At 36.0% G+C, this 10,549-nt stretch overlaps 1 protein-coding gene and 1 pseudogene across 1 annotated transcript in view; both read right to left on the bottom strand.

Moving 5' to 3' along the window:
* The window catches only part of CDH9 (cadherin 9, type 2 (T1-cadherin)), a 325,686-nt gene that overhangs the window by 304,867 nt on the left and 10,270 nt on the right, over positions 1-10,549 (bottom strand). The window lies entirely within an intron of this gene.
* Positions 6,919-10,549, bottom strand: part of LOC102829704 — a 13,895-nt pseudogene continuing 10,264 nt past the window's right edge.

The raw sequence follows: 10,549 nt of genomic DNA on the forward strand, positions 1-10,549 counted from the left end.
CTACGAGTCGGTTCCAACTCGATGGCACCTGACAACAACAACAACATTTAATTTCTGACAACTTCCTGTTTTTCTAGATTCATACTTCTTTAATTCCACATTCCATTTATTAATGGATGTTTGAAGCTGTTTCTTTTTATCTGTAGTTGTGCTTTATCGGTAAATAAAGGTCCCAAAAAATGTTCTCCATTCACATCATTAAGGTCAATTCTACTTTGAGGAGGCAGTTACTTCTCAACATCTTTTGCGTTCTTCCAACCTGATGAATTCATGTTCCAACAGAAGACAGTATTTCATTGCTATTCATGACATTTCCAACCAATAAAGTGAGAAAGAAAAAAACCTGAAAACTAGCACCTGATTCAAGGAATCCTGGTGTCATAGTGGATTATGCATTCATCTCTTACCTTCAAGGTTGGGATTTCAAAAGCTTCTTATCAGCAAAGATGAAGCTGTCTGATCCTATAACTATCTAGTCTCAGAAACCCTGATAAACCATTCTCATCAGCCCTATAGGGTCAGTATGAGTTGGGACCAATTCAATGTCTGTGATTTGAGCATTTGAATACAGAACACATTCTAATAAAGTAATATAACTGAAATTACTCTATTTTTGTTGCTGTTAGGGGCCTTCTGGTCAGTTTGAACTCATAGTGATCTCATACACAACAGAATGAAACACTGCCAGCACCATCTTCACAATTGTTATGTTTGAGCCCAGAACTGCTGCCACTGTGTCAATCCATCTTTTGGTGGTCTTCTTTTTTCACTTACCCTTCTTCATTTAACCAAGCAAAATATCCTTCTCCAGAGATTGGTCTCTCCTGATAACATGTCCAAAGTATGAGAGCAAAATCCCATTATATATACAACCCTGTACATGTAATGCAAATAATATTGCCTGTATTTTACAAAGCTTATTGATAAACTGGACTCCTGGTATGGCTCTGTGAGTTAATGCGCTAGACTGCAAAGTCAGTTTTAACAGCAATGTCAGCGGTTCAAGCTCACCAGCTGCTCCTTGGAAACCCTATACAGGGTCGTTATGAGTTGGTACCAACTCGATGACACTTAAAAACAACAATGGATAAACTAACTAATTGGTCATATTTACAAATTTGCAAATTCATTTTAGTAAATATTACTAATTAGTCCCTGAGTGCAGCAAAGAATTAATTGCTTGACTACTAATCTACAGATTTGCAATTCAAACCCACCCAGAGGAACCTCAAATTATAAGTCTGGCAGTAGACTTCTGAAAGTCACAACCTTTATAATCCCATAGAGCACACTTACTCTTTACACATGAGTCAACATAATTTACAAACAATTTAGTGGCAAATAAGAACAAGAAGTCTTGGGCATGTGATTATTATGATAATTCTTATGGAGTGTAATTTTCAAAGCATAATAAATTCCTTGTAGAAATAAGCTATCTCTACAGGTTGTTTTGATTTTATAGATATTAATATAATTTAAGAAGTCTGGAGTGGCACTGTAGGATGAAGAACTGCATTGCAAGGACAGTTTGAACCATAAATTTGGCTGTTCAAACTCACCAATGGCTTCTTGAATATCCTATACAATGTCACTATGAGTTGGAGTTGACTCAGTGGCACTTAACAATGAACAAAATATAATTTAAAATAATAAAGTGGAATAATAGAAATGTTATCGATATTAATATAATTTAATAGACTAATGTGGAAAACTTTAAAGATGATAGAAAAGGCAAGCTAAATACCTGGCTCATGTGGTGATGCGAAATATTATGAAATTTTATTAGCATTGATTTTTAAAAAGACTTCCATAACTCATCTCCAAAATCAATAAATACTCACTCCAAATTAAGTTAATAAATTTTATTCATATTCTATTATATGACATCAAATGGTGGTGATGGTGTGTCGTGGAGTCAATTCCAACCCTGTACAGGATTTCTGAGGCTGCAAATCTTCACAGGAGCAGAAAGCCTCATCTTTATCCAGCAGAACAGCTGACCTTAAGGTTTGCAACCCGATTAATTTGAAATGATATAAATTTAAAACACACACACAAAAAAATCAAAATGTATAAATATTTCTTTTAGGTTATGTCAACCTAAGGGACCATTTAATATATACAGTTATTCATGTAAAAAATGTTTGACCTTCATTAAAATTATGGATAACATTGGTATTTTCAATTTCCTCATACATATGTGAAAGTTGTACAATGAATATGGAAGAAAAAAGAATCTATGAATTTGAACTATGGTGTTGAAGAAGAATACTGAACATACCATGTACTGCCAAAAGATGAAACAAATCTATCTCAGAAGAAATATAGCCAGAATGGTCCTTAGAAGCAGGGATGGTGATACTTGTACTTTGGACATATTGTCAGGAGGGACCCATTCCTGGAGAAGGACATCATGCTTGGAAAAGTGGAATGTCAACAAAAATAAAGGAAAGTAGCCAATGAGATGGACTGACACACTGGAAGTAGCAATGAGCAACTGTAACGATGGTGCAGTATTGGGCAGTTTGTGTTCTGTTATACATAGGGTCTCTTTGAGTTAGAACTGACTTGATGGCAACTCACAACAACAATGGATTCCAGGTGTGGCCGTGAAGAATCAGCACTGGACTGTGAAACACGAAGACAGCAATTCAAACTCATCAGCTGCTCCTCAGAAACCTTATACATGGTCACTATGAGTTGGAACCAACTCGATGACATTTAACAACAACAACAACAACAACAACAACAACAACAACGTTAAACGTGATATCTAGACTTCCCTTATATCATTTCCTTATCTATGAAATTTATCTTCAGGTCATACTTGGTCTCTCCTACTTTTATATTTGGAAGAACCTAGTATACTTTGTTGCATATTAGTGTTTCGTTTTGCTGTGCATAAGTTTGCTATGAGTTTGTATCGACTTGATGGTACCTAACAAAAGCAACAAAAGAAAACAAAAATCCTCACCACTGGACCAATAGACAACATTCTTATCAACGGAGAAAAGACTGACGTTGTCAAGGACTTCATTCTTCTTGGATCAACTATCAATACTCAAGGAAGCAGCAGTCAAGAAATCAAATGACGTATTGCATTAGATAAATCTACTGCACAAGACCTCTGTGATGAATTATTTCAGTCTCATAGTGACCCTCTGTACAAGAACTTTGTTGATGAATTATTTCAGTCTCATAGTGACCCTCTGTACATTAGGATAAAATACTGCCCTGTCCTGAGTCATCTTCAAAATCATTGCTATTTTTTAGCCCATTTTTTCAATTACTATGAAAGAAAATATCACTAAGGGTCTTCTTTTCCACTGACTCCTATGATGCTGATACCCTTCACTGAGGACTAGTTCCTTCAAAGTACATGAGACAATGTCTAGCCATCCTCACTTTAAGGAAAATTCTGGCTGTGTTTCTTCTAAGACGGAGTTCTTTCTTCTGACAATCCATTTGACTTTTAATATTTGTCTCCAATACCATAATTCAAAAGAATCAGTTCTTCTTTGGTCTTCCTCTGACCCTGATGCTGCATTCTTTCTCATTAATCCAGCTACTTAAATGATTTGTTAACACACAGATTGAATAAGTATAGTGAAAATGTACAATCATGACACACACCTTCCCTGTTAATTTGTGGTTAAGTGATATCAGTTTTGACTCAGAGCCACCCTGTTTAGGGTGGTTTTTAACTTCCGGCCTTTCAGTTAGTAGTTCAATGCTTATCCTAGAGTACCATTCTTGTTAATGTTGTTGTTGCTGTTGTTGTTAAGTACTATCAGATTGGTTCTGACTCATAGGAACCCTATATAGGGTTCAAAGGAGTGACTAGTCAGTTTGAATCACAGACATTGTAGAACTCTCCCATAATGCTGTTCTACAGCGCCACATCAGGACTCCATTCCTGTTAATGTTGTTATCGTTAATTGATGATGAGTTGATTCTGACTCATAACAACCCTGTATAGGATTACCAATGAGCAACTGGTAGGTTTGAACCTGTGAGCCTTGAAGTTAGCAGTCCAGTGCTTATTGTACAATGCAACCTCATGACTCCATTCCTGTTAATGTTGTCATAAAGTGCCTTTGAGTCAGTTTCAACTCATAACAACCCTATGTAGGGTTTCTGAGGAGTGGCTGGTGGGTGCTTATCCTAGAACATCACACCAGGGCTTCCTGTTAATGCTGCTGGTGGTGGTTATGTGCCATGGAGTCATAGCGACCCTGTACAGGGTTTCTGAGGCTGTAAATCTTTACGGGAGCAGAAAGCCTCATCTTTCTCCCGCGGAACAGCTGGTACTTTCGAACTGCTGACCTTGCAGTTCGCAGCCCAATTCGTAACCACTAAGCTACCAGAGTTCCTTTTATCTGAAAAACCAAATTCATTGTCAGTGAATCAATTCCAACTCATCACAAGCATACCAAACAGAGAAAAACTATCCATCAAGGTTTTCGAAGTTATCATCGTTAAGGAAGCACATCGCCATGTTTTTCTTTCGAGAAATGTCTGGTAGGTTTAACTGTTGACTTCTTGGTTAGCAGTCCTACTCTTAACCACTTTCCAACCAGGATCTTCGTAGCTGTTAATTTGTCACTGCTGTTCTTTGTTAGATGCCATAAAGTTGGTTCTGACTTTTAGAAACTCTCAATGAAGCACTGTCCCCCTCGTATGCCATCTATCAATAATGTCTCCTTATAGCATCCCAAAATGTTAGACTGATGCTATCTTAATTATATATTAAAAGCTACTAGAGCCCAGAGACATTAAAAGGCTTTCTCAGATTTACCTATCAAGTAAAACACAAAAATTGCTTTTTATACCAAGGAAGCCTTACTCCTAGACTCCAGATACCCATGCATAAAGCATTACTTATCCTAACGTGTTGCTAACTGTATTTTATATATGAAACAATTCAACCCCAGAACTTAAAAAAATCACTTATCAAAATAACAGACTATACAATGGTGTAAGACTGGAAGTAACTGGGTCTCTACTACAAAATGCTAGCTTAGAACATTTTTTATTGTTATAGTAATATGGAATGAAGTAGTGATGTTAAGCAATCAAAAGTTTTCAAAAAGTATAAAAATTCCCTGGAATATCATTAAATTTCATATTTCATCAGACACAGAGTATTTTCATAATAGTTCCTGAAATTTTTAAACTTTTGAAACCTATATATAATTGTTAGGTGCCAACTCAAATTAATCCCGTGCAAAACAGAACAAAACATTGCCTGGTCCTCTGCCAACCTCACAATCATTGCTATCTTTAAGCCCATTGCTGCTGCCACTGTGCCAATCAATCTCATTGGGGGGGTCTTCCTCTTTTTCTTTGACCCTCCACTTTAACAAAAATGATACCTTTTCCAAGGAACCGGTCCCTCCTGATAATATGTCCAAAGTATGAGCAATGAAGTCTGCCCATCCTGATTTCCAAGAAGCATTCCGGCTGTACTTCTTCCAACACAGATTTATTTGTTCTTTTCACAGTCCATAGTACTTTAAATTTTTCTCCAACACCATAATTCAAGTGCATCAATTCTTGTACTGTCTTCCTCATTTGTTGTGCAACTTCCACATGTATATGAGGTTATTGAAAATACCATGGCTTGGGTCAGGCGTAACTTAGTCCTAAAACAGACATCTTTGCCATTTGATTTCTTGACGGCTGCTTCCATGTGTGTTGATGATTGATATGAGCAAAATTAAGTCTTTGAAAACTTCAATGTTTTCTTCATTTATTTTTCTGTAATCTATTTGTCCAGTGGCGAGGATTTTTGTTATCTTTATATTGAGGTGCAACCCATACAGAAGGCTGTGGTATTCGATCTTCATCAGTAACTACTTTAAGTCCTCTTCACTTTTAATAAGCAAGATTTTATCATTTGCACATCGTAGATTATTAACAAGTCTTCCTCAAATCCATACCACAGTTTTCTTCATATAATCCAATTTCTTGGATTATTTGCTCTGCATACAGATTGAATAAATATGGTGAAAGAATACATCCTGGAGCACACCTTTCCTAATTTTATTCCCTTGTTCTCTTTAAACAACTGTCTCTTGGTCTATGTACAGGTTACTCATGAGCCCAATTCAATGTTTTGAAATACTCATTCTTTGCAATGCTGTCCACAGCTTGTTATGAACCACACAATTAAAAACCTTTGTGTAATCAATGAAGCACAGGTAAACATCTTTCTTGTATTCTCTGCCCTCAGCCAAGATCCATCTGACATCAGCAATGATATCACTTGTTCCATGTCCTCTTTTGAATCTGGCTTGAAGTCCTCTGTCAATGTATGCTTGCAGCCATTTTTGTACTATCTTTAGCAAAAATTTACTTGCATGTGATATTACTCATATAGTTGATGATTTCCACATTCCATTGTGTCATCTTTTTTTTGGAATGGGCACAAATATGGATCTCTGCCAGTCAGTTGGCCAGGTTGTTATCTTCCAAATATCCTGTGATCAATGAGTGAGTGCCTCTAGTGCTGTGTCAGTTTGGTAAGATTTTAATTTGTATTCCATGAGTTCTGGGTGTCTTGTTCTTTGCCATTACCTTCAATGCACCTTGGACTTCTTCCTTCAGTATCACTGGCTACCTCTTTAAATGGCTGAAAATTGTCCAGTTCTTTTTGGTACAGTTACTCTGTATTCTTTCCATCTTCTTTTATACTTTCTCCATCATTCAATATTTTGCCCATAGAATCCTTGCATAATGCAATTGAGGCTTGATGTTTTCCTTCCGTTCCCTCAGCAGAAGGTAATCCTACTGACATGCTTCTGTCTAAATATTGTGAAAACATTGAAGAGGAATGAAACTTTAAGTGGTTAGGTCAAATGCAGCCACATCATAGCAAAAGTATGCTTTGCACAATTTAAGGATTTGGATGGGTCTTTAGTCAGCTTCTTCCTCCAATTCTTCTTCTTCAGCAGCTTCTAGCCAGGTTAGCCATTGATTCACCTGGAAAAGTCTTGCCTTTGCCTGGAAACTCTTGTGCTATAGCTTCTTTCCAAGACACTAAAGCTTCTTCATCAATAATTTCCACATCAAAATAGTGAACCAAAAGAAAAATTACATGTCTCTTGGGAAGTTGCTGTTGTAGCAGTGCACCTGAAGAGCCTAGAGAGCACTGACTTGTAGATGTACATGATCATGGAATTTCTGCATTACTGGCTTGAAAGAAAGAAGCAATTGCTTTTCCGGCTTTAGTTGTTTTTTGGAAGCAGCCGAAGAAGAATCTGTTTCATCACTGGGCGGGGCTTACTTCACTAGAAATATACTGCAATAATGCTAGTCATTAAGGTGTTCAAAAATCCTCTATCTACAGGAAGCTTGGGAGAGATGTTATCTTTAATCCATTTATTTATATATGTTTTGAAAGGATAGATCCAACTTTATTTGCTTTAATAGTTATTACTCTAGTTTGAGGAGTGAGACAAAGAAATTCAGTTCCTTTCCTTCCAAAATCTCCAGCATTCAGTCCTTATTTTGATCAATTTCTGGAATCATTTTCTGCATATTGCCTTTGTTTTGTTGAAAGAGTTTTGGTAACCATTCTTGATTTTATAATTTAGCTAATTTGCTGATGGGAAATAAGAAGAAAGGGAAATAGATGCCATTTTCTAGTGGTTGAGCTAGCTCAGAAATGTTCACCATCTCTGAAATAATGGCATGAGCTGAAAACTGTGCTAAATAAGATTTCACCAAGGGGATATCAAACTCCAGTTGTGGGCACTGGTCCAATACAGCTGCCCTTTCAAATTTTCTGTTCAGCTCTATTATCTCCTTATTTATTTAATTTACTTTAGCGTCTCTATGCTGGAGAGCAAGGTTTAGAGATCATTCTGACTTCAATTTTGGCCTTTTCTTTCTTTCCTGTCTTTTTACGTACCTTTGCTTTCTTCATGTCAAAGAGAGGCAGCACAAATGAATAAGGAAATCATTGGAAAATAACATTTTCAGATATATTGAAGGAAAATTATAACCATGGCTTGAGGGTAAATAAAAAAGTCATTTTCAAATAAAAATTCTGCTCTTAATTATGTTTTGCACTCTGTTTCACATTATTGTTGATAAGTACCATCGAGACAGTTCTGGTTCATACAGACCGTGTAGGTGGTTACTAAGGAGTGGCTGGTGGATTTGAACCACTGGCTTTGTCGTTAGCAGACCAGCACTTATCCTACAGTGCCACATATTGTTGTCAATTTTAGGGAAAAGTTTGCTCAACAGTGGCAACTAGAATGGCAAGGCAATCTGCATTTTTATTCAATGTAAAATTGAAGTAAATGAGAGATTCTTATTATGAAGTGAAAATATGAACTAAACTAAGCATTCTTTAATTGTTATTAGATATGTGCAGAATACAAATTAGTTTCAAGCTGTATTGGACAACAGAAAGACAAATATAGAATTTCCAAACTGGTAGATTTTTACATAATTACAAAAAAATTCACTGATGTTATTTGGAAATAAATTTTGTTTCCATTTGAAATTAATGTTGTTACACAATCGGTGTATTTTCACTATAGCATAGTGCTTAGGCCATAGCAGACAAGAGCATTAAGAAGTAAAGAAAGCAATCAGTTAGTGAATGGATGAATGGATGGATGAAAATAAAAAGAAAATGTTCTAAAGTTCATTTTGCTTATTTTGAATTTAAAAGTAAAGAATAGGACAGTAAATGTCAAATTCTGAATACATTTCTCAGTATCACTGTGCTCATTTAGGATGTCACATGATGATCTAGAAATCAATGCTTCATCTTACATATTCTGACCATAACAAAGCCTGGTATTTTTACTACATGTAAATGATACTCAGGTTTAGCTGACTGAAATACTGGATGAATCAGGCATTAGGCTCCTGAAACTAAGTGTTTATTGTTGTTAAGTGCCACTAAGTCAGTTCTGACTCATACCAATTCTGTATGGGGTTTCTGAGGATCAACTGGTGGGGTTGAACCACTCATCTAGCTAGAAATCTTATCCTACAGTGCCACACCAGACTAAGTGTTGTTGTTGTTGTTGTTAAGTGCCTTCGAGTCGGTTCCGACCCATAGCGACCCTGTACAGGGTTTCCGAGGGTGTAAATCCTTACGGGAGTAGAAAGCCTCATCTTTCTCCCGCGGAGCAGCTGGTAGTTTCGAACTGCTGACCTTATGGTTCGCAGCCCGATTCGTAACCACTACGCTACCAGAGCTCCTTTCAGTATAAAAGCACTTTCTCTATGTCCCTGTCCCTCATGAGTATTAAGTGCAGAAAAGAAACTGTAACTTTTCAAACCACAGTTTTTTTCTTAATAATTCTCCAGAACTTTCACACAGTTTTATACATTCTAGACTGCATTCCTGAACTTTAGACAAGTCCTCTTGTTAGTGCAATATTTCACCTCATTTTACTTATCCACTTTCAGTGAACTGTTATCTTCATAGTGTTCAACTCTCTCCAGGCCCATTTCTTGTTAATAAGACAGGCAAAGGACAGAGAGGGGGAACAGAGGAGAGAGGTTTCTAAAATTGGTTATGGAAAATATTCACAATTTTTATTCGCTCCCACAACTATGAAGTTCCTCATCTTGGGAAAAGTTGCTTTTTGTTACAGTTCACTGAATCAATGCAAGTCAAGTTAAGAAAGAGAGGCAAGTGTAGTTAATGTATTCTGCCTTTGAAGTGGAGGAGGAGTGGGAGTGGGAAAGGAAGATAAGGAGAAAAAGCAAAGTACTAGATATGGGAACAGAAGTAGCAGCAAAGCTAAGGCTGCAGTGAAGGTAAGAAAGCACAAGTAGTCAAAAGCAGCAAGAGAAATAAATCATCACCTTTCATTGCGTAGAAATGGATGTTTTCTATGACTCACCACAGTAACTAAATAGAGAGCAATAAACAATATAGAACTATTAATATCACTCCCAAATGATTGAGATTTAAAGCAGAAGAGAAAGGAAAAAAGACGATGGGGATAATTTTTCCTTATAGATTATAACAAAATGTCAAGGACAAAATAAATGTAAGGCTTTAAGAAGTAAACTTGCTACTAGAAATAGTAGCTGTTACTAATGCAGCGTCTATATCTATATCTACATGCATAAAATTAGCTTTATTTTATATGTTTGCTTATGTTACTGAAAACACTCATATTCACATGTTAAAGTCTAAAAAATAAAATCTGTGATATTGTTATATGCTTTATTTTCAATGTTATCATTGTCTAAAAATCTATTCTTAGTAAGTTATTTGTTAATACTTTTATTCTTTTTGTATGAAGTTAATTGCATATCATTTTTTATGCAAGACCTAGTTGACACAAGTCAAACACTAAAAAAGACAAATAAAGAAATTATCAAAAACATAATTTGGACAGATGATCTAAATTATTCAATTACCTTAATTTTCCAAAACTGCAAAATATTTCAAAAATTGGAATGTTCTTTCCAAAATCAATCAAATTATTTATACATTTAGTTATGAAAAATAAGTTTATTGCAGTCCACCAGTTCAAAGTTGTAATGCTGAGATTATATATATATA

This window comes from Chrysochloris asiatica, unplaced genomic scaffold (assembly GCF_000296735.1).
Source record: "Chrysochloris asiatica unplaced genomic scaffold, ChrAsi1.0 scaffold00478, whole genome shotgun sequence".
In the NCBI taxonomy this organism is placed as follows: Eukaryota; Metazoa; Chordata; class Mammalia; order Afrosoricida; family Chrysochloridae; genus Chrysochloris; species Chrysochloris asiatica.